Genomic DNA, 20,664 nt, shown 5'->3' with positions numbered 1-20,664 from the left:
GTTTACATTTGTCTGCCCCACAGAGACAGATCACTTCTAATAAGTGAGTTCTCTATCTGTCACTGATTGCGGACATACTCACTAGAGCTTTCAGTATGGTCATAAATGTGAATACTCTTATGTTCTCAAATCAAAATGGAGTTTTTCCTACTTTCAAGAAAAGTGTCTTAAGCATGCTCTTCGATTTGTGCACGCATGTAGACATTCAAATGCAACTGCATTTCCATACAGAGTCTCAAAATCATAGATATCTTCATACCGCAGTAAGAATACATGTTGCGATTTACAAACTGCAGGCAGACTGGCCTTGTAGCACAGTGGCAGAGCACTGGTCTTGTAAACCAGGGGTCATGAGTTCAAGCCTCATCAGGGCCTTTTTATATGTGTGTTTCTGTATGTTGTTTTCAAGTCATTCTTTCTAGGAGTCACACCTTGTCTTAAGTTTGCTTATTGACAAGCTTCCCTTTCCATCTTTCATCTTATCAAGAAGACTTCATGAAAACCATTGAACCATAAACTATTGCCTCACCCCTTCCGATCGCCTGACGAACGCCTGACAAACGCCATTCTCACCCCGCCGGGCAAGCCCTGCCGGGCAAAGCCAAATAAGCCATGCATATTTAAAGTTCCTTTGAAAGGCAGAGCGAGGACTAGGACGTCTGTTCCGACTGAGTCTGCATCCACAGAAAGGATGAAATAAGGCTCTAGAAATTTCACCAAGGAGATATGAACTTCATCCCCCTTAAAATACTTTTTCTCCCAGATACCCCGGCTCTTAGTCAAATGAGGTTAATCTTCAAAACCCCACCCCCACTAACCATAAATATTCACCTCTCCTGCTGTCCATTCAATTGATACAAGGTATCTTGTACATGGAGAGAATGTGAGAAAAAGCAGAATTGCTTCATAGATTTGGTGACCTTGGATGGGTGGGCTGGATAAAGAAGTGAACTTGGTTTCCGGAAAGGGAGTATCATGATGGGAATGAGGAAAAGAGAACATGGACCACATTCACAGGTTAGAGAAATAAATGTAATAGGTTGAATGGTTTTGAAAAGCTAGCTTTGAGCAGGAATTGTTTTTTAAAATTGCAAAGAACTAAAAAAGTCAATGTGGGATTGGAGGCACAATCTGAGCAGAAAGCACCATAAGCTGCTATGGTGCAACTCTTATGTTGACTAGAAACTTTAATATGATGATGCTCTTCTTTTGATATTTCTTTGAGTTAAATTTTATTGTATGTAGCTGACACAGCACTGTTTGCAGCTCCTCAGTTTATGGTTATCCCGTGACAACAATGTATTCATCATATTTATTATTCTACAAAAGTATTTTTAAATGCACTGATGTGGTGTTTGCATGCTATGCAAGATGGTACATCATTGAATGTTTATAAGGAGCATCGCATAGGATATGTGATATTTGGCACCTGGAGGAGTCGGACACGCAGATCCTGAAAAGAAGTTAAGACTCTCTAGCAAGAGCCGTCTTTATTCTGAGTCTAATCTTTACTTTTAGTGAAATGGTTTATGAAAACCAATCAACTGCTCCAGGTGAGGCTCGAACTCACAACCTCGGCATGGCTCAGTGCAAGTACTGCTGTATAAGTACCGCGCGCTAACCGATTGCGCCACTGGAGCTCACTGTTTTCATTCCTCCCCATTTGAGCCATCTAGTGCTAACCAAGTAGATACTGCACTGCTCCATTATTCACTGTGCAAGATCGATTCACATGCTAGCATGTTATCATGACTATTAAAAATACAGTCCAAATGGAATAGATTTGATAATTCTGCTATATCGTGTGCTCTGTCTATTGAACACCCCATACATTTGCCGTTCTGACACAGTCTAGGATAAACTTATGCTTATTTTTAATTAGCACATAGTTAGAATTTCACCAAAAATGAAATATAGGCCCCCAAGGCAGACGAGGTGGCCGAGTGGTTAAGGCGATGGACTGCTAATCCATTGTGCTCTGCACGCGTGGGTTCGAATCCCACCTTCGTCGGAAAGCCATCAGACACTCTTTTGAAGGTGAGCATGTCTCGTAGTACAATTACACTCTCTTTCAAGACACTGCCATAATCCACTAGAAGGGCCCAACTGACTATTCCATTATGGCATTTATGTCAAATAAAGGGAAGTATTTTGTGCTTAATTGAAATTAGATCTTTCATGAAGTGTCCAGAGGATTGCCTATTCCTCACTCCTGGCCTTCCAACCAGTTTGGATAGATAGACTGATAAGAAAGCATTTCTTACTCCTAAAGTTTCAGCCGTCTCAAGTGTATGAGTGTTTACATTTGTCTGCCCCACAGAGACAGATCACTTCTAATAAGTGAGTTCTCTATCTGTCACTGATTGCGGACATACTCACTAGAGCTTTCAGTATGGTCATAAATGTGAATACTCTTATGTTCTCAAATCAAAATGGAGTTTTTCCTACTTTCAAGAAAAGTGTCTTAAGCATGCTCTTCGATTTGTGCACGCATGTAGACATTCAAATGCAACTGCATTTCCATACAGAGTCTCAAAATCATAGATATCTTCATACCGCAGTAAGAATACATGTTGCGATTTACAAACTGCAGGCAGACCATCCTTGTAGCTCAGTGGCAGAGCACTGGTCTTGTAAACCAGGGGTCATGAGTTCAAGCCTCATCAGGGCCTTTTTATATGTGTGTTTCTGTATGTTGTTTTCAAGTCATTCTTTCTAGGAGTCACACCTTGTCTTAAGTTTGCTTATTGACAAGCTTCCCTTTCCATCTTTCATCTTATCAAGAAGACTTCATGAAAACCATTGAACCATAAACTATTGCCTCACCCCTTCCGATCGCCTGACGAACGCCTGACAAACGCCATTCTCACCCCGCCGGGCAAGCCCCAAACACCATTCTCACCCCGCCGGGCAAGCCCTGCCGGGCAAAGCCAAATAAGCCATGCATATTTAAAGTTCCTTTGAAAGGCAGAGCGAGGACTAGGACGTCTGTTCCGACTGAGTCTGCATCCACAGAAAGGATGAAATAAGGCTCTAGAAATTTCACCAAGGAGATATGAACTTCATCCCCCTTAAAATACTTTTTCTCCCAGATACCCCGGCTCTTAGTCAAATGAGGTTAATCTTCAAAACCCCACCCCCACTAACCATAAATATTCACCTCTCCTGCTGTCCATTCAATTGATACAAGGTATCTTGTACATGGAGAGAATGTGAGAAAAAGCAGAATTGCTTCATAGATTTGGTGACCTTGGATGGGTGGGCTGGATAAAGAAGTGAACTTGGATTCTGGAAAGGGAGTATCATGATGGGAATGAGGAAAAGAGAGCATGGACCACATTCACAGGTTAGAGAAATAAATGTAATAGGTTGAATGGTTTTGAAAAGCTAGCTTTGAGCAGGAATTGTTTTTTAAAATTGCAAAGAACTAAAAAAGTCAATGTGGGATTGGAGGCACAATCTGAGCAGAAAGCACCATAAGCTGCTATGGTGCAACTCTTATGTTGACTAGAAACTTTAATATGATGATGCTCTTCTTTTGATATTTCTTTGAGTTAAATGTTATTGTATGTAGCTGACACAGCACTGTTTGCAGCTCCTCAGTTTATGGTTATCCCGTGACAACAATGTATTCATCATATTTATTATTCTACAAAAGTATTTTTAAATGCACTGATGTGGTGTTTGCATGCTATGCAAGATGGTACATCATTGAATGTTTATAAGGAGCATCGCATAGGATATGTGATATTTGGCACCTGGAGGAGTCGGACACGCAGATCCTGAAAAGAAGTTAAGACTCTCTAGCAAGAGCCGTCTTTATTCTGAGTCTAATCTTTACTTTTAGTGAAATGGTTTATGAAAACCAATCAACTGCTCCAGGTGAGGCTCGAACTCACAACCTCGGCATGGCTCAGTGCAAGTACTGCTGTATAAGTACCGCGCGCTAACCGATTGCGCCACTGGAGCTCACTGTTTTCACTTCTCCCCATTTGAGCCATCTAGTGCTAACCAAGTAGATACTGCACTGCTCCATTATTCACTGTGCAAGATCGACTCACATGCTAGCATGTTATCATGACCAATAAAAATACAGTCCAAATGGAATAGATTTGATAATTCTGCTATATCGTGTGCTCTGTCTATTGAACACCCCATACATTTGCCGTTCTGACACAGTCTAGGATAAACTTATGCTTATTTTTAATTAGCACATAGTTCAAATTTCACCAAAAATGAAATATAGGCCCCTAAGGCAGACGAGGTGGCCGAGTGGTTAAGGCGATGGACTGCTAATCCATTGTGCTCTGCACGCGTGGGTTCGAATCCCACCTTCGTCGGAAAGCCATCAGACACTCTTTTGAAGGTGAGCATGTCTCGTAGTACAATTACACTCTCTTTCAAGACACTGCCATAATCCACTAGAAGGGCCCAACTGACTATTCCATTATGGCATTTATGTCAAATAAAGGGAAGTATTTTGTGCTTAATTGAAATTAGATCTTTCATGAAGTGTCCAGAGGATTGCCTATTCCTCACTCCTGGCCTTCCAACCAGTTTGGATAGATAGACTGATAAGAAAGCATTTCTTACTCCTAAAGTTTCAGCCGTCTCAAGTGTATGAGTGTTTACATTTGTCTGCCCCACAGAGACAGATCACTTCTAATAAGTGAGTTCTCTATCTGTCACTGATTGCGGACATACTCACTAGAGCTTTCAGTATGGTCATAAATGTGAATACTCTTATGTTCTCAAATCAAAATGGAGTTTTTCCTACTTTCAAGAAAAGTGTCTTAAGCATGCTCTTCGATTTGTGCACGCATGTAGACATTCAAATGCAACTGCATTTCCATACAGAGTCTCAAAATCATAGATATCTTCATACCGCAGTAAGAATACATGTTGCGATTTACAAACTGCAGGGAGACCGGCCTTGTAGCTCAGTGGCAGAGCACTGGTCGTGTAAACCAGGGGTCATGAGTTCAAGCCTCATCAGGGTCTTTTTATATGTGTGTTTCTGTATGTTGTTTTTAAGTCATTCTTTCTAGGAGTCACACCTTGTCTTAAGTTTGCTTATTGACAAGCTTCCCTTTCCATCTTTCATCTTATCAAGAAGACTTCATGAAAACCATTGAACCATAAACTATTGCCTCACCCCTTCCGATCGCCTGACGAACGCCTGACAAACGCCATTCTCACCCCGCCGGGCAAGCCCTGCCGGGCAAAGCCAAATAAGCCATGCATATTTAAAGTTCCTTTGAAAGGCAGAGCGAGGACTAGGACGTCTGTTCCGACTGAGTCTGCATCCACAGAAAGGATGAAATAAGGCTCTAGAAATTTCACCAAGGAGATATGAACTTCATCCCCCTTAAAATACTTTTTCTCCCAGATACCCCGGCTCTTAGTCAAATGAGGTTAATCTTCAAACCCCCACCCCCACTAACCATAAATATTCACCTCTCCTGCTGTCCATTCAATTGATACAAGGTATCTTGTACATGGAGAGAATGTGAGAAAAAGCAGAATTGCTTCATAGATTTGGTGACCTTGGATGGGTGGGCTGGATAAAGAAGTGAACTTGGTTTCCGGAAAGGGAGTATCATGATGGGAATGAGGAAAAGAGAACATGGACCACATTCACAGGTTAGAGAAATAAATGTAATAGGTTGAATGGTTTTGAAAAGCTAGCTTTGAGCAGGAATTGTTTTTTAAAATTGCAAAGAACTAAAAAAGTCAATGTGGGATTGGAGGCACAATCTGAGCAGAAAGCACCATAAGCTGCTATGGTGCAACTCTTATGTTGACTAGAAACTTTAATATGATGATGCTCTTCTTTTGATATTTCTTTGAGTTAAATTTTATTGTATGTAGCTGACACAGCACTGTTTGCAGCTCCTCAGTTTATGGTTATCCCGTGACAACAATGTATTCATCATATTTATTATTCTACAATAGTATTTTTAAATGCACTGATGTGGTGTTTGCATACTATGCAAGATGGTACATCATTGAATGTTTATAAGGAGCATCGCATAGGATATGTGATATTTGGCACCTGGAGGAGTCGGACACGCAGATCCTGAAAAGAAGTTAAGACTCTCTAGCAAGAGCCGTCTTTATTCTGAGTCTAATCTTTACTTTTAGTGAAATGGTTTATGAAAACCAATCAACTGCTCCAGGTGAGGCTCGAACTCACAACCTCAGCATGGCTCAGTGCAAGTACTGCTGTATAAGTACCGCGCGCTAACTGATTGCGCCACTGGAGCTCACTGTTTTCATTTCTCCCCATTTGAGCCATCTAGTGCTAACCAAGTAGATACTGCACTGCTCCATTATTCACTGTGCAAGATCGACTCACATGCTAGCATGTTATCATGACTATTAAAAATACAGTCCAAATGGAATAGATTTGATAATTCTGCTATATCGTGTGCTCTGTCTATTGAACACCCCATACATTTGCCGTTCTGACACAGTCTAGGATAAACTTATGCTTATTTTTAATTAGCACATAGTTAGAATTTCACCAAAAATGAAATATAGGCCCCCAAGGCAGACGAGGTGGCCGAGTGGTTAAGGCGATGGACTGCTAATCCATTGTGCTCTGCACGCGTGGGTTCGAATCCCACCTTCGTCGGAAAGCCATCAGACACTCTTTTGAAGGTGAGCATGTCTCGTAGTACAATTACACTCTCTTTCAAGACACTGCCATAATCCACTAGAAGGGCCCAACTGACTATTCCATTATGGCATTTATGTCAAATAAAGGGAAGTATTTTGTGCTTAATTGAAATTAGATCTTTCATGAAGTGTCCAGAGGATTGCCTATTCCTCACTCCTGGCCTTCCAACCAGTTTGGATAGATAGACTGATAAGAAAGCATTTCTTACTCCTAAAGTTTCAGCCGTCTCAAGTGTATGAGTGTTTACATTTGTCTGCCCCACAGAGACAGATCACTTCTAATAAGTGAGTTCTCTATCTGTCACTGATTGCGGACATACTCACTAGAGCTTTCAGTATGGTCATAAATGTGAATACTCTTATGTTCTCAAATCAAAATGGAGTTTTTCCTACTTTCAAGAAAAGTGTCTTAAGCATGCTCTTCGATTTGTGCACGCATGTAGACATTCAAATGCAACTGCATTTCCATACAGAGTCTCAAAATCATAGATATCTTCATACCGCAGTAAGAATACATGTTGCGATTTACAAACTGCAGGCAGACCATCCTTGTAGCTCAGTGGCAGAGCACTGGTCTTGTAAACCAGGGGTCATGAGTTCAAGCCTCATCAGGGCCTTTTTATATGTGTGTTTCTGTATGTTGTTTTCAAGTCATTCTTTCTAGGAGTCACACCTTGTCTTAAGTTTGCTTATTGACAAGCTTCCCTTTCCATCTTTCATCTTATCAAGAAGACTTCATGAAAACCATTGAACCATAAACTATTGCCTCACCCCTTCCGATCGCCTGACGAACGCCTGACAAACGCCATTCTCACCCCGCCGGGCAAGCCCCAAACACCATTCTCACCCCGCCGGGCAAGCCCTGCCGGGCAAAGCCAAATAAGCCATGCATATTTAAAGTTCCTTTGAAAGGCAGAGCGAGGACTAGGACGTCTGTTCCGACTGAGTCTGCATCCACAGAAAGGATGAAATAAGGCTCTAGAAATTTCACCAAGGAGATATGAACGTCATCCCCCTTAAAATACTTTTTCTCCCAGATACCCCGGCTCTTAGTCAAATGAGGTTAATCTTCAAAACCCCACCCCCACTAACCATAAATATTCACCTCTCCTGCTGTCCATTCAATTGATACAAGGTATCTTGTACATGGAGAGAATGTGAGAAAAAGCAGAATTGCTTCATAGATTTGGTGACCTTGGATGGGTGGGCTGGATAAAGAAGTGAACTTGGTTTCTGGAAAGGGAGTATCATGATGGGAATGAGGAAAAGAGAACATGGACCACATTCACAGGTTAGAGAAATAAATGTAATAGGTTGAATGGTTTTGAAAAGCTAGCTTTGAGCAGGAATTGTTTTTTAAAATTGCAAAGAACTAAAAAAGTCAATGTGGGATTGGAGGCACAATCTGAGCAGAAAGCACCATAAGCTGCTATGGTGCAACTCTTATGTTGACTAGAAACTTTAATATGATGATGCTCTTCTTTTGATATTTCTTTGAGTTAAATTTTATTGTATGTAGCTGACACAGCACTGTTTGCAGCTCCTCAGTTTATGGTTATCCCGTGACAACAATGTATTCATCATATTTATTATTCTACAAAAGTATTTTTAAATGCACTGATGTGGTGTTTGCATGCTATGCAAGATGGTACATCATTGAATGTTTATAAGGAGCATCGCATAGGATATGTGATATTTGGCACCTGGAGGAGTCGGACACGCAGATCCTGAAAAGAAGTTAAGACTCTCTAGCAAGAGCCGTCTTTATTCTGAGTCTAATCTTTACTTTTAGTGAAATGGTTTATGAAAACCAATCAACTGCTCCAGGTGAGGCTCGAACTCACAACCTCGGCATGGCTCAGTGCAAGTACTGCTGTATAAGTACCGCGCGCTAACCGATTGCGCCACTGGAGCTCACTGTTTTCACTTCTCCCCATTTGAGCCATCTAGTGCTAACCAAGTAGATACTGCACTGCTCCATTATTCACTGTGCAAGATCGACTCACATGCTAGCATGTTATCATGACCAATAAAAATACAGTCCAAATGGAATAGATTTGATAATTCTGCTATATCGTGTGCTCTGTCTATTGAACACCCCATACATTTGCCGTTCTGACACAGTCTAGGATAAACTTATGCTTATTTTTAATTAGCACATAGTTAAAATTTCACCAAAAATGAAATATAGGCCCCTAAGGCAGACGAGGTGGCCGAGTGGTTAAGGCGATGGACTGCTAATCCATTGTGCTCTGCACGCGTGGGTTCGAATCCCACCTTCGTCGGAAAGCCATCAGACACTCTTTTGAAGGTGAGCATGTCTCGTAGTACAATTACACTCTCTTTCAAGACACTGCCATAATCCACTAGAAGGGCCCAACTGACTATTCCATTATGGCATTTATGTCAAATAAAGGGAAGTATTTTGTGCTTAATTGAAATTAGATCTTTCATGAAGTGTCCAGAGGATTGCCTATTCCTCACTCCTGGCCTTCCAACCAGTTTGGATAGATAGACTGATAAGAAAGCATTTCTTACTCCTAAAGTTTCAGCCGTCTCAAGTGTATGAGTGTTTACATTTGTCTGCCCCACAGAGACAGATCACTTCTAATAAGTGAGTTCTCTATCTGTCACTGATTGCGGACATACTCACTAGAGCTTTCAGTATGGTCATAAATGTGAATACTCTTATGTTCTCAAATCAAAATGGAGTTTTTCCTACTTTCAAGAAAAGTGTCTTAAGCATGCTCTTCGATTTGTGCACGCATGTAGACATTCAAATGCAACTGCATTTCCATACAGAGTCTCAAAATCATAGATATCTTCATACCGCAGTAAGAATACATGTTGCGATTTACAAACTGCAGGGAGACCGGCCTTGTAGCTCAGTGGCAGAGCACTGGTCGTGTAAACCAGGGGTCATGAGTTCAAGCCTCATCAGGGTCTTTTTATATGTGTGTTTCTGTATGTTGTTTTTAAGTCATTCTTTCTAGGAGTCACACCTTGTCTTAAGTTTGCTTATTGACAAGCTTCCCTTTCCATCTTTCATCTTATCAAGAAGACTTCATGAAAACCATTGAACCATAAACTATTGCCTCACCCCTTCCGATCGCCTGACGAACGCCTGACAAACGCCATTCTCACCCCGCCGGGCAAGCCCCGCCGGGCAAAGCCAAATAAGCCATGCATATTTAAAGTTCCTTTGAAAGGCAGAGCGAGGACTAGGACGTCTGTTCCGACTGAGTCTGCATCCACAGAAAGGATGAAATAAGGCTCTAGAAATTTCACCAAGGAGATATGAACTTCATCCCCCTTAAAAAACTTTTTCTCCCAGATACCCCGGCTCTTAGTCAAATGAGGTTAATCTTCAAAACCCCACCCCCACTAACCATAAATATTCACCTCTCCTGCTGTCCATTCAATTGATACAAGGTATCTTGTACATGGAGAGAATGTGAGAAAAAGCAGAATTGCTTCATAGATTTGGTGACCTTGGATGGGTGGGCTGGATAAAGAAGTGAACTTGGTTTCTGGAAAGGGAGTATCATGATGGGAATGAGGAAAAGAGAACATGGACCACATTTACAGGTTAGAGAAATAAATGTATTAGGTTGAATGGTTTTGAAAAGCTAGCTTTGAGCAGGAATTGTTTTTTAAAATTGCAAAGAACTAAAAAAGTCAATGTGGGATTGGAGGCACAATCTGAGCAGAAGCACCATAAGCTGCTATGGTGCAACTCTTATGTTGACTAGAAACTTTAATATGATGATGCTCTTCTTTTGATATTTCTTTGAGTTAAATTTTATTGTATGTAGCTGACACAGCACTGTTTGCAGCTCCTCAGTTTATGGTTATCCCGTGACAACAATGTATTCATCATATTTATTATTCTACAAAAGTATTTTTAAATGCACTGATGTGGTGTTTGCATGCTATGCAAGATGGTACATCATTGAATGTTTATAAGGAGCATCGCATAGGATATGTGATATTTGGCACCTGGAGGAGTCGGACACGCAGATCCTGAAAAGAAGTTAAGACTCTCTAGCAAGAGCCGTCTTTATTCTGAGTCTAATCTTTACTTTTAGTGAAATGGTTTATGAAAACCAATCAACTGCTCCAGGTGAGGCTCGAACTCACAACCTCGGCATGGCTCAGTGCAAGTACTGCTGTATAAGTACCGCGCGCTAACCGATTGCGCCACTGGAGCTCACTGTTTTCATTCCTCCCCATTTGAGCCATCTAGTGCTAACCAAGTAGATACTGCACTGCTCCATTATTCACTGTGCAAGATCGATTCACATGCTAGCATGTTATCATGACTATTAAAAATACAGTCCAAATGGAATAGATTTGATAATTCTGCTATATCGTGTGCTCTGTCTATTGAACACCCCATACATTTGCCGTTCTGACACAGTCTAGGATAAACTTATGCTTATTTTTAATTAGCACATAGTTAGAATTTCACCAAAAATGAAATATAGGCCCCCAAGGCAGACGAGGTGGCCGAGTGGTTAAGGCGATGGACTGCTAATCCATTGTGCTCTGCACGCGTGGGTTCGAATCCCACCTTCGTCGGAAAGCCATCAGACACTCTTTTGAAGGTGAGCATGTCTCGTAGTACAATTACACTCTCTTTCAAGACACTGCCATAATCCACTAGAAGGGCCCAACTGACTATTCCATTATGGCATTTATGTCAAATAAAGGGAAGTATTTTGTGCTTAATTGAAATTAGATCTTTCATGAAGTGTCCAGAGGATTGCCTATTCCTCACTCCTGGCCTTCCAACCAGTTTGGATAGATAGACTGATAAGAAAGCATTTCTTACTCCTAAAGTTTCAGCCGCCTCAAGTGTATGAGTGTTTACATTTGTCTGCCCATCAGAGACAGATCACTTCTAATAAGTGAGTTCTCTATCTGTCACTGATTGCGGACATACTCACTAGAGCTTTCAGTATGGTCATAAATGTGAATACTCTTATGTTCTCAAATCGAAATGGAGTTTTTCCTACTTTCAAGAAAAGTGTCTTAAGCATGCTCTTCGATTTGTGCACGCATGTAGACATTCAAATGCAACTGCATTTCCATACAGAGTCTCAAAATCATAGATATCTTCATACCGCAGTAAGAATACATGTTGCGATTTACAAACTGCAGGCAGACCATCCTTGTAGCACAGTGGCAGAGCACTGGTCTTGTAAACCAGGGGTCATGAGTTCAAGCCTCATCAGGGCCTTTTTATATGTGTGTTTCTGTATGTTGTTTTCAAGTCATTCTTTCTAGGAGTCACACCTTGTCTTAAGTTTGCTTATTGACAAGCTTCCCTTTCCATCTTTCATCTTATCAAGAAGACTTCATGAAAACCATTGAACCATAAACTATTGCCTCACCCCTTCCGATCGCCTGACGAACGCCTGACAAACGCCATTCTCACCCCGCCGGGCAAGCCCTGCCGGGCAAAGCCAAATAAGCCATGCATATTTAAAGTTCCTTTGAAAGGCAGAGCGAGGACTAGGACGTCTGTTCCGACTGAGTCTGCATCCACAGAAAGGATGAAATAAGGCTCTAGAAATTTCACCAAGGAGATATGAACTTCATCCCCCTTAAAATACTTTTTCTCCCAGATACCCCGGCTCTTAGTCAAATGAGGTTAATCTTCAAACCCCCACCCCCACTAACCATAAATATTCACCTCTCCTGCTGTCCATTCAATTGATACAAGGTATCTTGTACATGGAGAGAATGTGAGAAAAAGCAGAATTGCTTCATAGATTTGGTGACCTTGGATGGGTGGGCTGGATAAAGAAGTGAACTTGGTTTCCGGAAAGGGAGTATCATGATGGGAATGAGGAAAAGAGAACATGGACCACATTCACAGGTTAGAGAAATAAATGTAATAGGTTGAATGGTTTTGAAAAGCTAGCTTTGAGCAGGAATTGTTTTTTAAAATTGCAAAGAACTAAAAAAGTCAATGTGGGATTGGAGGCACAATCTGAGCAGAAAGCACCATAAGCTGCTATGGTGCAACTCTTATGTTGACTAGAAACTTTAATATGATGATGCTCTTCTTTTGATATTTCTTTGAGTTAAATTTTATTGTATGTAGCTGACACAGCACTGTTTGCAGCTCCTCAGTTTATGGTTATCCCGTGACAACAATGTATTCATCATATTTATTATTCTACAAAAGTATTTTTAAATGCACTGATGTGGTGTTTGCATACTATGCAAGATGGTACATCATTGAATGTTTATAAGGAGCATCGCATAGGATATGTGATATTTGGCACCTGGAGGAGTCGGACACGCAGATCCTGAAAAGAAGTTAAGACTCTCTAGCAAGAGCCGTCTTTATTCTGAGTCTAATCTTTACTTTTAGTGAAATGGTTTATGAAAACCAATCAACTGCTCCAGGTGAGGCTCGAACTCACAACCTCGGCATGGCTCAGTGCAAGTACTGCTGTATAAGTACCGCACGCTAACCGATTGCGCCACTGGAGCTCACTGTTTTCATTTCTCCCCATTTGAGCCATCTAGTGCTAACCAAGTAGATACTGCACTGCTCCATTATTCACTGTGCAAGATCGACTCACATGCTAGCATGTTATCATGACTATTAAAAATACAGTCCAAATGGAATAGATTTGATAATTCTGCTATATCGTGTGCTCTGTCTATTGAACACCCCATACATTTGCCGTTCTGACACAGTCTAGGATAAACTTATGCTTATTTTTAATTAGCACATAGTTAGAATTTCACCAAAAATGAAATATAGGCCCCCAAGGCAGACGAGGTGGCCGAGTGGTTAAGGCGATGGACTGCTAATCCATTGTGCTCTGCACGCGTGGGTTCGAACCCCACCTTCGTCGGAAAGCCATCAGACACTCTTTTGAAGGTGAGCATGTCTCGTAGTACAATTACACTCTCTTTCAAGACACTGCCATAATCCACTAGAAGGGCCCAACTGACTATTCCATTATGGCATTTATGTCAAATAAAGGGAAGTATTTTGTGCTTAATTGAAATTAGATCTTTCATGAAGTGTCCAGAGGATTGCCTATTCCTCACTCCTGGCCTTCCAACCAGTTTGGATAGATAGACTGATAAGAAAGCATTTCTTACTCCTAAAGTTTCAGCCGTCTCAAGTGTATGAGTGTTTACATTTGTCTGCCCCACAGAGACAGATCACTTCTAATAAGTGAGTTCTCTATCTGTCACTGATTGCGGACATACTCACTAGAGCTTTCAGTATGGTCATAAATGTGAATACTCTTATGTTCTCAAATCAAAATGGAGTTTTTCCTACTTTCAAGAAAAGTGTCTTAAGCATGCTCTTCGATTTGTGCACGCATGTAGACATTCAAATGCAACTGCATTTCCATACAGAGTCTCAAAATCATAGATATCTTCATACCGCAGTAAGAATACATGTTGCGATTTACAAACTGCAGGCAGACCATCCTTGTAGCTCAGTGGCAGAGCACTGGTCTTGTAAACCAGGGGTCATGAGTTCAAGCCTCATCAGGGCCTTTTTATATGTGTGTTTCTGTATGTTGTTTTCAAGTCATTCTTTCTAGGAGTCACACCTTGTCTTAAGTTTGCTTATTGACAAGCTTCCCTTTCCATCTTTCATCTTATCAAGAAGACTTCATGAAAACCATTGAACCATAAACTATTGCCTCACCCCTTCCGATCGCCTGACGAACGCCTGACAAACGCCATTCTCACCCCGCCGGGCAAGCCCCAAACGCCATTCTCACCCCGCCGGGCAAGCCCTGCCGGGCAAAGCCAAATAAGCCATGCATATTTAAAGTTCCTTTGAAAGGCAGAGCGAGGACTAGGACGTCTGTTCCGACTGAGTCTGCATCCACAGAAAGGATGAAATAAGGCTCTAGAAATTTCACCAAGGAGATATGAACGTCATCCCCCTTAAAATACTTTTTCTCCCAGATACCCCGGCTCTTAGTCAAATGAGGTTAATCTTCAAAACCCCACCCCCACTAACCATAAATATTCACCTCTCCTGCTGTCCATTCAATTGATACAAGGTATCTTGTACATGGAGAGAATGTGAGAAAAAGCAGAATTGCTTCATAGATTTGGTGACCTTGGATGGGTGGGCTGGATAAAGAAGTGAACTTGGTTTCTGGAAAGGGAGTATCATGATGGGAATGAGGAAAAGAGAACATGGACCACATTCACAGGTTAGAGAAATAAATGTAATAGGTTGAATGGTTTTGAAAAGCTAGCTTTGAGCAGGAATTGTTTTTTAAAATTGCAAAGAACTAAAAAAGTCAATGTGGGATTGGAGGCACAATCTGAGCAGAAAGCACCATAAGCTGCTATGGTGCAACTCTTATGTTGACTAGAAACTTTAATATGATGATGCTCTTCTTTTGATATTTCTTTGAGTTAAATTTTATTGTATGTAGCTGACACAGCACTGTTTGCAGCTCCTCAGTTTATGGTTATCCCGTGACAACAATGTATTCATCATATTTATTATTCTACAAAAGTATTTTTAAATGCACTGATGTGGTGTTTGCATGCTATGCAAGATGGTACATCATTGAATGTTTATAAGGAGCATCGCATAGGATATGTGATATTTGGCACCTGGAGGAGTCGGACACGCAGATCCTGAAAAGAAGTTAAGACTCTCTAGCAAGAGCCGTCTTTATTCTGAGTCTAATCTTTACTTTTAGTGAAATGGTTTATGAAAACCAATCAACTGCTCCAGGTGAGGCTCGAACTCACAACCTCGGCATGGCTCAGTGCAAGTACTGCTGTATAAGTACCGCGCGCTAACCGATTGCGCCACTGGAGCTCACTGTTTTCACTTCTCCCCATTTGAGCCATCTAGTGCTAACCAAGTAGATACTGCACTGCTCCATTATTCACTGTGCAAGATCGACTCACATGCTAGCATGTTATCATGACCAATAAAAATACAGTCCAAATGGAATAGATTTGATAATTCTGCTATATCGTGTGCTCTGTCTATTGAACACCCCATACATTTGCCGTTCTGACACAGTCTAGGATAAACTTATGCTTATTTTTAATTAGCACATAGTTAAAATTTCACCAAAAATGAAATATAGGCCCCTAAGGCAGACGAGGTGGCCGAGTGGTTAAGGCGATGGACTGCTAATCCATTGTGCTCTGCACGCGTGGGTTCGAATCCCACCTTCGTCGGAAAGCCATCAGACACTCTTTTGAAGGTGAGCATGTCTCGTAGTACAATTACACTCTCTTTCAAGACACTGCCATAATCCACTAGAAGGGCCCAACTGACTATTCCATTATGGCATTTATGTCAAATAAAGGGAAGTATTTTGTGCTTAATTGAAATTAGATCTTTCATGAAGTGTCCAGAGGATTGCCTATTCCTCACTCCTGGCCTTCCAACCAGTTTGGATAGATAGACTGATAAGAAAGCATTTCTTACTCCTAAAGTTTCAGCCGTCTCAAGTGTATGAGTGTTTACATTTGTCTGCCCCACAGAGACAGATCACTTCTAATAAGTGAGTTCTCTATCTGTCACTGATTGCGGACATACTCACTAGAGCTTTCAGTATGGTCATAAATGTGAATACTCTTATGTTCTCAAATCAAAATGGAGTTTTTCCTACTTTCAAGAAAAGTGTCTTAAGCATGCTCTTCGATTTGTGCACGCATGTAGACATTCAAATGCAACTGCATTTCCATACAGAGTCTCAAAATCATAGATATCTTCATACCGCAGTAAGAATACATGTTGCGATTTACAAACTGCAGGGAGACCGGCCTTGTAGCTCAGTGGCAGAGCACTGGTCGTGTAAACCAGGGGTCATGAGTTCAAGCCTCATCAGGGTCTTTTTATATGTGTGTTTCTGTATGTTGTTTTTAAGTCATTCTTTCTAGGAGTCACACCTTGTCTTAAGTTTGCTTATTGACAAGCTTCCCTTTCCATCTTTCATCTTATCAAGAAGACTTCATGAAAACCATTGAACCATAAACTATTGCCTCACCCCTTCCGATCGCCTGACGAACGCCTGACAAACGCCATTCTCACCCCGCCGGGCAAGCCCCGCCGGGCAAAGCCAAATAAGCCATGCATATTTAAAGTTCCTTTGAAAGGCAGAGCGAGGACTAGGACGTCTGTTCCGACTGAGTCTGCATCCACAGAAAGGATGAAATAAGGCTCTAGAAATTTCACCAAGGAGATATGAACTTCATCCCCCTTAAAAAACTTTTTCTCCCAGATACCCCGGCTCTTAGTCAAATGAGGTTAATCTTCAAAACCCCACCCCCACTAACCATAAATATTCACCTCTCCTGCTGTCCATTCAATTGATACAAGGTATCTTGTACATGGAGAGAATGTGAGAAAAAGCAGAATTGCTTCATAGATTTGGTGACCTTGGATGGGTGGGCTGGATAAAGAAGTGAACTTGGTTTCTGGAAAGGGAGTATCATGATGGGAATGAGGAAAAGAGAACATGGACCACATTTACAGGTTAGAGAAATAAATGTATTAGGTTGAATGGTTTTGAAAAGCTAGCTTTGAGCAGGAATTGTTTTTTAAAATTGCAAAGAACTAAAAAAGTCAATGTGGGATTGGAGGCACAATCTGAGCAGAAAGCACCATAAGCTGCTATGGTGCAACTCTTATGTTGACTAGAAACTTTAATATGATGATGCTCTTCTTTTGATATTTCTTTGAGTTAAATTTTATTGTATGTAGCTGACACAGCACTGTTTGCAGCTCCTCAGTTTATGGTTATCCCGTGACAACAATGTATTCATCATATTTATTATTCTACAAAAGTATTTTTAAATGCACTGATGTGGTGTTTGCATGCTATGCAAGATGGTACATCATTGAATGTTTATAAGGAGCATCGCATAGGATATGTGATATTTGGCACCTGGAGGAGTCGGACACGCAGATCCTGAAAAGAAGTTAAGACTCTATAGCAAGAGCCGTCTTTATTCTGAGTCTAATCTTTACTTTTAGTGAAATGGTTTATGAAAACCAATCAACTGCTCCAGGTGAGGCTCGAACTCACAACCTCGGCATGGCTCAGTGCAAGTACTGCTGTATAAGTACCGCGCGCTAACCGATTGCGCCACTGGAGCTCACTGTTTTCATTTCTCCCCATTTGAGCCATCTAGTGCTAACCAAGTAGATACTGCACTGCTCCATTATTCACTGTGCAAGATCGACTCACATGCTAGCATGTTATCATGACTATTAAAAATACAGTCCAAATGGAATAGATTTGATAATTCTGCTATATCGTGTGCTCTGTCTATTGAACACCCCATACATTTGCCGTTCTGACACAGTCTAGGATAAACTTATGCTTATTTTTAATTAGCACATAGTTAGAATTTCACCAAAAATGAAATATAGGCTCCTAAGGCAGACGAGGTGGCCGAGTGGTTAAGGCGATGGACTGCTAATCCATTGTGCTCTGCATGCGTGGGTTCGAATCCCACCTTCGTCGGAAAGCCGTCAGACACTCTTTTGAAGGTGAGCATGTCTTGTAGTACAATTACACTCTCTTTCAAGACACTGCCATAATCCACTAGAAGGGCCCAACTGACTATTCCATTATGGCATTTATGTCAAATAAAGGGAAGTATTTTGTGCTTAATTGAAATTAGATCTTTCATGAAGTGTCCAGAGGATTGCCTATTCCTCACTCCTGGCCTTCCAAACAGTTTGGATAGATAGACTGATAAGAAAGCATTTCTTACTCCTAAAGTTTCAGCCGTCTCAAGTGTATGAGTGTTTACATTTGTCTGCCCCACAGAGACAGATCACTTCTAATAAGTGAGTTCTCTATCTGTCACTGATTGCGGACATACTCACTAGAGCTTTCAGTATGGTCATAAATGTGAATACTCTTATGTTCTCAAATCAAAATGGAGTTTTTCCTACTTTCAAGAAAAGTGTCTTAAGCATGCTCTTCGATTTGTGCACGCATGTAGACATTCAAATGCAACTGCATTTCCATACAGAGTCTCAAAATCATAGATATCTTCATACCGCAGTAAGAATACATGTTGCGATTTACAAACTGCAGGCAGACTGGCCTTGTAGCACAGTGGCAGAGCACTGGTCTTGTAAACCAGGGGTCATGAGTTCAAGCCTCATCAGGGCCTTTTTATATGTGTGTTTCTGTATGTTGTTTTCAAGTCATTCTTTCTAGGAGTCACACCTTGTCTTAAGTTTGCTTATTGACAAGCTTCCCTTTCCATCTTTCATCTTATCAAGAAGACTTCATGAAAACCATTGAACCATAAACTATTGCCTCACCCCTTCCGATCGCCTGACGAACGCCTGACAAACGCCATTCTCACCCCGCCGGGCAAGCCCTGCCGGGCAAAGCCAAATAAGCCATGCATATTTAAAGTTCCTTTGAAAGGCAGAGCGAGGACTAGGACGTCTGTTCCGACTGAGTCTGCATCCACAGAAAGGATGAAATAAGGCTCTAGAAATTTCACCAAGGAGATATGAACTTCATCCCCCTTAAAATACTTTTTCTCCCAGATACCCCGGCTCTTAGTCAAATGAGGTTAATCTTCAAAACCCCACCCCCACTAACCATAAATATTCACCTCTCCTGCTGTCCATTCAATTGATACAAGGTATCTTGTACATGGAGAGAATGTGAGAAAAAGCAGAATTGCTTCATAGATTTGGTGACCTTGGATGGGTGGGCTGGATAAAGAAGTGAACTTGGTTTCCGGAAAGGGAGTATCATGATGGGAATGAGGAAAAGAGAACATGGACCACATTCACAGGTTAGAGAAATAAATGTAATAGGTTGAATGGTTTTGAAAAGCTAGCTTTGAGCAGGAATTGTTTTTTAAAATTGCAAAGAACTAAAAAAGTCAATGTGGGATTGGAGGCACAATCTGAGCAGAAAGCACCATAAGCTGCTATGGTGCAACTCTTATGTTGACTAGAAACTTTAATATGATGATGCTCTTCTTTTGATATTTCTTTGAGTTAAATTTTATTGTATGTAGCTGACACAGCACTGTTTGCAGCTCCTCAGTTTATGGTTATCCCGTGACAACAATGTATTCATCATATTTATTATTCTACAAAAGTATTTTTAAATGCACTGATGTGGTGTTTGCATGCTATGCAAGATGGTACATCATTGAATGTTTATAAGGAGCATCGCATAGGATATGTGATATTTGGCACCTGGAGGAGTCGGACACGCAGATCCTGAAAAGAAGTTAAGACTCTATAGCAAGAGCCGTCTTTATTCTGAGTCTAATCTTTACTTTTAGTGAAATGGTTTATGAAAACCAATCAACTGCTCCAGGTGAGGCTCGAACTCACAACCTCGGCATGGCTCAGTGCAAGTACTGCTGTATAAGTACCGCGCGCTAACCGATTGCGCCACTGGAGCTCACTGTTTTCATTTCTCCCCATTTGAGCCATCTAGTGCTAACCAAGTAGATACTGCACTGCTCCATTATTCACTGTGCAAGATCGACTCACATGCTAGCATGTTATCATGACTATTAAAAATACAGTCCAAATGGAATAGATTTGATAATTCTGCTATATCGTGTGCTCTGTCTATTGAACACCCCATACATTTGCCGTTCTGACACAGTCTAGGATAAACTTATGCTTATTTTTAATTAGCACATAGTTAGAATTTCACCAAAAATGAAATATAGGCTCCTAAGGCAGACGAGGTGGCCGAGTGGTTAAGGCGATGGACTGCTAATCCATTGTGCTCTGCATGCGTTGGTTCGAATCCCACCTTCGTCGGAAAGCCATCTGACACTCTTTTGAAGGTGAGCATGTCTTGTAGTACAATTACACTCTCTTTCAAGACACTGCCATAATCCACTAGAAGGGCCCAACTGACTATTCCATTATGGCATTTATGTCAAATAAAGGGAAGTATTTTGTGCTTAATTGAAATTAGATCTTTCATGAAGTGTCCAGAG

General features: G+C 41.1%; 26 non-coding genes across 26 annotated transcripts; 17 read left to right on the top strand and 9 right to left on the bottom strand.

The window, feature by feature from the left end:
• The first annotated feature begins 303 nt into the window (after window positions 1-303).
• TRNAT-UGU (transfer RNA threonine (anticodon UGU)) lies at window positions 304-375 on the top strand. The gene has a single exon. It is a non-coding gene; the product is annotated as a tRNA-Thr (tRNA).
• Window positions 376-1,545: 1,170 nt separating this feature from the next.
• TRNAI-UAU (transfer RNA isoleucine (anticodon UAU)) lies at window positions 1,546-1,640 on the bottom strand. Its single transcript has 2 exons — window positions 1,603-1,640; window positions 1,546-1,581 (listed from the first exon to the last, which is right to left on the bottom strand). It is a non-coding gene; the product is annotated as a tRNA-Ile (tRNA).
• Window positions 1,641-1,929: 289 nt separating this feature from the next.
• Window positions 1,930-2,011, top strand: TRNAS-GCU (transfer RNA serine (anticodon GCU)). Its single transcript has one exon. It is a non-coding gene; the product is annotated as a tRNA-Ser (tRNA).
• A 589-nt stretch (window positions 2,012-2,600) lies between these two features.
• TRNAT-UGU (transfer RNA threonine (anticodon UGU)) lies at window positions 2,601-2,672 on the top strand. The gene has a single exon. It is a non-coding gene; the product is annotated as a tRNA-Thr (tRNA).
• Window positions 2,673-3,874: 1,202 nt separating this feature from the next.
• TRNAI-UAU (transfer RNA isoleucine (anticodon UAU)) lies at window positions 3,875-3,969 on the bottom strand. The gene is made up of 2 exons: window positions 3,932-3,969; window positions 3,875-3,910 (listed from the first exon to the last, which is right to left on the bottom strand). It is a non-coding gene; the product is annotated as a tRNA-Ile (tRNA).
• Window positions 3,970-4,258: 289 nt separating this feature from the next.
• Window positions 4,259-4,340, top strand: TRNAS-GCU (transfer RNA serine (anticodon GCU)). Its single transcript has one exon. It is a non-coding gene; the product is annotated as a tRNA-Ser (tRNA).
• A 589-nt stretch (window positions 4,341-4,929) lies between these two features.
• Window positions 4,930-5,001, top strand: TRNAT-UGU (transfer RNA threonine (anticodon UGU)). The gene has a single exon. It is a non-coding gene; the product is annotated as a tRNA-Thr (tRNA).
• A 1,170-nt stretch (window positions 5,002-6,171) lies between these two features.
• Window positions 6,172-6,266, bottom strand: TRNAI-UAU (transfer RNA isoleucine (anticodon UAU)). Its single transcript has 2 exons — window positions 6,229-6,266; window positions 6,172-6,207 (listed from the first exon to the last, which is right to left on the bottom strand). It is a non-coding gene; the product is annotated as a tRNA-Ile (tRNA).
• Window positions 6,267-6,555: 289 nt separating this feature from the next.
• Window positions 6,556-6,637, top strand: TRNAS-GCU (transfer RNA serine (anticodon GCU)). Its single transcript has one exon. It is a non-coding gene; the product is annotated as a tRNA-Ser (tRNA).
• A 589-nt stretch (window positions 6,638-7,226) lies between these two features.
• Window positions 7,227-7,298, top strand: TRNAT-UGU (transfer RNA threonine (anticodon UGU)). Its single transcript has one exon. It is a non-coding gene; the product is annotated as a tRNA-Thr (tRNA).
• A 1,202-nt stretch (window positions 7,299-8,500) lies between these two features.
• TRNAI-UAU (transfer RNA isoleucine (anticodon UAU)) lies at window positions 8,501-8,595 on the bottom strand. Its single transcript has 2 exons — window positions 8,558-8,595; window positions 8,501-8,536 (listed from the first exon to the last, which is right to left on the bottom strand). It is a non-coding gene; the product is annotated as a tRNA-Ile (tRNA).
• Window positions 8,596-8,884: 289 nt separating this feature from the next.
• Window positions 8,885-8,966, top strand: TRNAS-GCU (transfer RNA serine (anticodon GCU)). Its single transcript has one exon. It is a non-coding gene; the product is annotated as a tRNA-Ser (tRNA).
• A 589-nt stretch (window positions 8,967-9,555) lies between these two features.
• On the top strand, window positions 9,556-9,627 carry TRNAT-UGU (transfer RNA threonine (anticodon UGU)). The gene has a single exon. It is a non-coding gene; the product is annotated as a tRNA-Thr (tRNA).
• Window positions 9,628-10,796: 1,169 nt separating this feature from the next.
• Window positions 10,797-10,891, bottom strand: TRNAI-UAU (transfer RNA isoleucine (anticodon UAU)). Its single transcript has 2 exons — window positions 10,854-10,891; window positions 10,797-10,832 (listed from the first exon to the last, which is right to left on the bottom strand). It is a non-coding gene; the product is annotated as a tRNA-Ile (tRNA).
• A 289-nt stretch (window positions 10,892-11,180) lies between these two features.
• TRNAS-GCU (transfer RNA serine (anticodon GCU)) lies at window positions 11,181-11,262 on the top strand. The gene has a single exon. It is a non-coding gene; the product is annotated as a tRNA-Ser (tRNA).
• A 1,831-nt stretch (window positions 11,263-13,093) lies between these two features.
• Window positions 13,094-13,188, bottom strand: TRNAI-UAU (transfer RNA isoleucine (anticodon UAU)). Its single transcript has 2 exons — window positions 13,151-13,188; window positions 13,094-13,129 (listed from the first exon to the last, which is right to left on the bottom strand). It is a non-coding gene; the product is annotated as a tRNA-Ile (tRNA).
• A 289-nt stretch (window positions 13,189-13,477) lies between these two features.
• TRNAS-GCU (transfer RNA serine (anticodon GCU)) lies at window positions 13,478-13,559 on the top strand. The gene has a single exon. It is a non-coding gene; the product is annotated as a tRNA-Ser (tRNA).
• A 589-nt stretch (window positions 13,560-14,148) lies between these two features.
• TRNAT-UGU (transfer RNA threonine (anticodon UGU)) lies at window positions 14,149-14,220 on the top strand. Its single transcript has one exon. It is a non-coding gene; the product is annotated as a tRNA-Thr (tRNA).
• Window positions 14,221-15,422: 1,202 nt separating this feature from the next.
• Window positions 15,423-15,517, bottom strand: TRNAI-UAU (transfer RNA isoleucine (anticodon UAU)). Its single transcript has 2 exons — window positions 15,480-15,517; window positions 15,423-15,458 (listed from the first exon to the last, which is right to left on the bottom strand). It is a non-coding gene; the product is annotated as a tRNA-Ile (tRNA).
• A 289-nt stretch (window positions 15,518-15,806) lies between these two features.
• TRNAS-GCU (transfer RNA serine (anticodon GCU)) lies at window positions 15,807-15,888 on the top strand. Its single transcript has one exon. It is a non-coding gene; the product is annotated as a tRNA-Ser (tRNA).
• A 589-nt stretch (window positions 15,889-16,477) lies between these two features.
• TRNAT-UGU (transfer RNA threonine (anticodon UGU)) lies at window positions 16,478-16,549 on the top strand. Its single transcript has one exon. It is a non-coding gene; the product is annotated as a tRNA-Thr (tRNA).
• Window positions 16,550-17,719: 1,170 nt separating this feature from the next.
• TRNAI-UAU (transfer RNA isoleucine (anticodon UAU)) lies at window positions 17,720-17,814 on the bottom strand. Its single transcript has 2 exons — window positions 17,777-17,814; window positions 17,720-17,755 (listed from the first exon to the last, which is right to left on the bottom strand). It is a non-coding gene; the product is annotated as a tRNA-Ile (tRNA).
• A 289-nt stretch (window positions 17,815-18,103) lies between these two features.
• TRNAS-GCU (transfer RNA serine (anticodon GCU)) lies at window positions 18,104-18,185 on the top strand. Its single transcript has one exon. It is a non-coding gene; the product is annotated as a tRNA-Ser (tRNA).
• Window positions 18,186-18,774: 589 nt separating this feature from the next.
• TRNAT-UGU (transfer RNA threonine (anticodon UGU)) lies at window positions 18,775-18,846 on the top strand. Its single transcript has one exon. It is a non-coding gene; the product is annotated as a tRNA-Thr (tRNA).
• A 1,170-nt stretch (window positions 18,847-20,016) lies between these two features.
• On the bottom strand, window positions 20,017-20,111 carry TRNAI-UAU (transfer RNA isoleucine (anticodon UAU)). Its single transcript has 2 exons — window positions 20,074-20,111; window positions 20,017-20,052 (listed from the first exon to the last, which is right to left on the bottom strand). It is a non-coding gene; the product is annotated as a tRNA-Ile (tRNA).
• A 289-nt stretch (window positions 20,112-20,400) lies between these two features.
• TRNAS-GCU (transfer RNA serine (anticodon GCU)) lies at window positions 20,401-20,482 on the top strand. The gene has a single exon. It is a non-coding gene; the product is annotated as a tRNA-Ser (tRNA).
• The last annotated feature ends 182 nt before the right edge of the window (window positions 20,483-20,664 follow it).

The sequence above is a fragment of the Lissotriton vulgaris genome, unplaced genomic scaffold (assembly GCF_964263255.1).
Source record: "Lissotriton vulgaris unplaced genomic scaffold, aLisVul1.2 SCAFFOLD_1673, whole genome shotgun sequence".
In the NCBI taxonomy this organism is placed as follows: domain Eukaryota; kingdom Metazoa; phylum Chordata; class Amphibia; order Caudata; family Salamandridae; genus Lissotriton; species Lissotriton vulgaris.
The sequence above is the reverse complement of the archived record's forward strand: the minus strand, read 5'-3'. Positions and strand labels throughout refer to the sequence as shown.